Here is a 5019-nt window from a genome sequence, read left to right as displayed (position 1 = left end):
CTCCTGGGCTGAGGGAAAATAAAGAGTTTAATATATGTTGTTTGTCCATCAATTTTTTTTTTTTTTTTGTGATTTGTTCAAGTGCTGGAGCGGCCTGAGTGCTTGAGTGAAGACGGTCCGAGGACTTTTCTTTTCCGTTTTCATTTCGTTTGCTTTTTCACCATTACATCCATGTACTGAAATCCTCGCTGTAAGTGGGGACGAATGGCCGCAACAAACTTTTAACAATCTAATCAATGGCCCTTGCTTTTCTGGTTTCCGTCAAAGTGCTGGGGCAGATCGCACGGCTGCTTTGAGAGCAATAGAAAGGGAAAAATCAGCGACCGTTTGATGAGGGGAATTGGTGACTATGAGCGCAGGGGAAGAAGGATAGGTTTTGCGGCAGTATCAAGCCTTACTTGCAGTTACTGTAGTCGGGTGGTCGATCGATTCTGTGAAGCATTTTGCTTTGGCATGGGCGACTCTAGGAGTTCTGTGTCGATGGACATTGAAATAATCCCCTGGGGAGGAAAGGAGGAAGTTGTCCAGACCAGCGATGGGCCTGTGTCGGTCTTCGTATGCGGAGATCAGGGGAAGCCATCTCTCATCACTTATCCAGATGTGGCCTTGAATTATATGTCATGTTTTCAAGGGTTATTCTTTTGCCCGGAAGCCTCTTCATTACTGTTCCATAACTTCTGTGTGTATCACATAGATGCACCTGGACATGAGTTAGGAGCTGCAGCTATTTCATCAAATCTTCTGGTGCTTTTAGTGGACGATATGGCAGAGCAGGTGGATCACTTTGGGCTTCATGAGGTCATTTGCATGGGTGTGATAGCAGGGGCTTATATCTTGACATTGTTTTTAATAAAGTACAGGGAGCGAGTTGCTGGACTTATTCTTGTGTCCCCCTTATGTAGAGAGCCTTCCTGGACCGAATGGTTCTATACAAGGTTGCTGGATGAGAGGCAGAGCAAAAATGTTATGCGGTTTTTACAAGCTATTGACAAGAGACATGACCTTTCTGAGGGATTGAAGAAGCTACGGTGTAGAACTTTGATATTTGTAGGAGAAAATTCTCCTTTTCATCAGGAAGCTCTTCACATGAACGCCGTAATGGACAGACGGTCCTGCCGCGTCATCCTAAACCCCTATGCCCACATCGATTACCAGACAAAGCGGTCGACGTGTCCCTTCTGCTTCAACTGCCAGGTGGTCAACCAAACAGCGGCAACAATCTTCTCGGACTTCGGGGATCCAATACTGTGGTGGTCTGCGAACCCGATGGGGTGTGCCCCATTCACGCAGGTGATGATTTTTTTTTCTTGTTTAAATCTGGGCGCCGAGGGAGGTAATCCGCTTTATGATGGATCATGGAGGGGATCGTATCTGTTATTTTATCTGCTATGTTCAATTTCCTCAGATATTTGAGGGAATAGATCCCGGTGATTGGTGTGAGATTGTGGTGTGGCTGCTAGGATTCGAGCCCAGGTCTCCACGGCTCAAAAAGTGCGTTGCTCAAACTCAGTCAGAAGAGAGGCATCGCACGTGTGATAACGTTGTCCACGTGGAGTTTGACTGAATCTCTAGCAAGACAGCTCAATGTGTCGATGTGTGAATCCTGCTCGGATCTGGTGCGGTGAGTGTGGAGACGCGATCTGCTGCAAAGGAAGCGTGGATCTGGTGATCTGCCTGTGGAGGATCTACATGAGGCGTGATGCATTTGCCATTCTGCAATCGTGTATTCACAGACAGATCTGTGATAATCCAGCTGCTCGCGGTGAGAGTGGGCGTGGCAACGAGATGCCATCTTGTGGAGCTTTGCAGGGAGGAGTACCCGCTGTGGTCAAGGCTCATACTATGGGTCATGGCGGAAATTGCTCTCATCAGGGCTGATATTCAAGAGGTTATCGGCAGCGCCACTGCGTTAACTTTGAATCTGAAAATATTCCTGTTGGGGCTCATGGGGGAATTCTTCGAGTCCCTGCAACCGTAACCTGCAGCCTTCTCTGGCGTGGCCGGAGAAAGAGTGCCGACGTTGGGACCAAAAAGTTCTGTCCTCAACAGTGAAGAGGCTGAGGTTCGATCCTGATCTGCTAGGAATGAACCTGTCACTATACTGGCTCTGTGATGGGACGGAGTACTGACCATTTGACCGCCTGCTCGAGCTCCTGGTGTGCTTATACACAGTGTGTTACGAGACATTCCGGGCGGCAGATTCAGCTGATTCTGCTATGTTGGTATCGAACTGTTGTGTCTAATTGTTGATGTGGGTTGCTGATATTGATCGTGAGATTTTGTGACTGCGTAGTGGTCGTGGATAGCTACCAGAGGTGGGATCCGACGCGTGGAGGCCTATGGATATTCCTTGTGAAATTTGTGACAATTTAAACCCTCTTTAGTGGATCTGGGAATCAGATCTGACTTCGTGCTTGCAAAGGCGAAATGGCTGTTGTGGTGAGTTGTCGCCGGTCGATTGCGACTGATCTGCAGTTTCAGAGGCAGCAACCCGGACGAAAAGAGACACGTCGACATCACTGGTTTCGTGCACAGTCAGCAAATCGCCAGCCCAAATCTTGCAAGAAGAGAGCCTGGGATTAGCTGGTATGAAAGAAAAAGCAGTGCAGGAGCAGTTTCTTTGACACACCGTCCAGTAGTCTTGAAGGCTCGTCGCTTCGTTTGATAATATCAAATTCGCCTTGTTTGCAACCTTGAAATCCATAGAGAAGGTCTCTGTAAGATTAGCCCCTTGAATTGAATTTTGAGCGGGCGAAAGAGGCAGAAAAATGAGGGAAATATTGCACATCCAGGGAGGGCAATGCGGGAACCAGATCGGTTCCAAGTTCTGGGAAGTGATCTGTGACGAGCACGGGATCGATCCCACGGGATCTTACCGCGGGGATTCCGATGTGCAGTTGGAGAGAAACAATGTATATTACAATGAGGCAAGCAGAGGGAGGTATGTGCCTAGGGCTATGCTGATGGATCTGGAGCCTGGCACTATTGATAGTGTCAGATCGGGTGCCTATGGCCAAATATTCAGGCCTGATAACTTTGTCTTCGGCCAGAGTGGGGCTGGTAATAAAAAAAAAGTAGTAGCAGCACATGCCAGTGGCAGCGGGCAGTCTGGCACGCCAATTACTGCAATATGAGCAGTCTTGGGTGATTGGGGGTGTATCAGCCCATCTTTTTGCTCTCTGTTTATCCTCCAGCAAAGGCGACCTGGTTTCTACTCTCACTATTTGGTCGTGAAGTTTATGCTATTGTCAAAATGTATTTGTTTAATTATCTGATGATGCTGCAATATATTGATTAAATGTCATGACAATGAAACTAGTTGTAATTTAAGTGACAGTAGTATGACCAACTATTGTCACAATTTTGAGTGTGTGTTGGAACTGGTCATTCCAACACTAAGAAAATTTGCAGGGAATGGTGAATACATGACAGTGAAAACGACATCAATTGGAGCTACATCAGAGATTAGAGGTTGATCAAGATCATGTTGCAGATTGTTAGCAAGCATGAGGCAGTATGCTTGAAAAAAATGACTAGCCTTGATACTGTGGGTAGGGGAAGTGGCATTATGTTGCGATGCCAGGAGAATTGGATACTGAAATGCGATGGAGGATTGGACCATGGAGTCCTGGATTACTGTTCCTGAAGGGAAAATTGTGTTCTCTTCGTGTGGATATGAGTGCCTATGTGCTGGTTCCTTTATCAGTGGACCCCTCACAAATGAGGTAAAGGAGCAGCGACAACGTTTATGGTGGACAACAAAGTAGATGTTTGTTTGAATTAGTGTGGTTTGTGGAATAGACTCCCTAGCATGTTATTATAATAGTCATTGTATGTACCCAGAAACTCCAAAATGTGGAATCAGATGTAAGTTTTTTAAGGGCATCTGAAAGTTCGTGGTGATCTCAAAACCACTTTGTAATGGTTTATGGTCAGCCTGAAACCATCTTTTATCACTTGAAAGTGAGGGTTGGTGGTGAGCCAGAAACCATCTATATAGTCTTTGTGACTGAAGTGCCTTTGTGGCTAAATTGCCTATGTGGCTTGAGGTGCCTTTGTGGCTCAAATCGTGGATGTCAATGCGTTGTTTGACAAGCTTGCCTTTGTGGCTGTGTGTACACGAGAGCTTAGTGCACATATTGAAGTTGGCGGATTTGCCCGGTGGTGGCAGATCGAACTTGCCCGGTGGTGGCATATTGAAGTTGGTGGATTTGCCCGGTGGTGGTAGATCAGACGTGCCCGGTGGTGGCATATTGCCTGAGTGGCTAACGTGTACTATCATGACAAGTAGTCATTAAGGGGGGGAGTTGGAAATAATTAATTCCTACTTGTCTATGGTTGTAATTTTCCATTTGAGGAGTTTGTTCCTACATAATAGGAATTTAGTTTCTCCTAGTTTAGTGTGTGGTTGAGAGAATCTCTCAACCACACTACTGTACGTCTAAGATAGCATTCCTATCTTAAGACTATTGATTGTATAAATATGTGTGTAATTTCCTCATTCAACAATTAATAGAATATATTTTTGAGAGTGTGCAATTTTATCTTAAAAAAAAAGCGCTGCGCGTTTGTATCTGGGAGAAGGAGATACAACAGGAGCTGCGTGTTGCAAGACCATATGCACTGGACAATGGCACACTGTTTGCATCTCTTCCTCCGCAAAGCAAGAGCAGACCATCTGAACGAGCACTTGCAGTTGCATACATGCACGGAGGTGGACCTGTTGATGCCTCGAAAATCGCTGCAACAACATTGGGGAAACCACCCGGTCCGGACCTTAGTACAGCTCCTTTTCCGTTTGGAATAGTGGCTCCGACTGGGGATGATGGGACCAGTTTCCCAGAAATATAGATAAATGGGATGGATGAGTGACTTATAGACTACTCTGGCGATAAGCGATGGACTAAAACTATCAGCAGGAATATAACAACTATAATCTATCCCGGGGAGTTATCGATTTCTAAAGTGTAGCGTTTGATGGTCTGTGCTTTTAGACAGGCATATAGATGACTCTATCTC

At 46.0% G+C, this 5019-nt stretch overlaps 2 pseudogenes; both read left to right on the top strand.

Annotated features, from left to right (window-relative positions):
• Positions 1–453: 453 nt before the first annotated feature.
• On the top strand, positions 454–1878 carry LOC149187076 (protein NDL2 pseudogene; annotated as a pseudogene).
• Positions 1879–2768: 890 nt separating this feature from the next.
• Positions 2769–3134, top strand: LOC149187075 (tubulin beta chain pseudogene; annotated as a pseudogene).
• The last annotated feature ends 1885 nt before the right edge of the window (positions 3135–5019 follow it).

This window comes from Pinus tabuliformis, chromosome 3_1 (assembly GCF_031772625.1).
Source record: "Pinus tabuliformis cultivar Carrire ecotype Pingquan chromosome 3_1, CPIR1, whole genome shotgun sequence".
Taxonomy (NCBI): domain Eukaryota; kingdom Viridiplantae; phylum Streptophyta; class Pinopsida; order Pinales; family Pinaceae; genus Pinus; species Pinus tabuliformis.
Note: the sequence above shows the minus strand (reverse complement) of the source record. Positions and strands in the feature narration are given on the sequence as shown.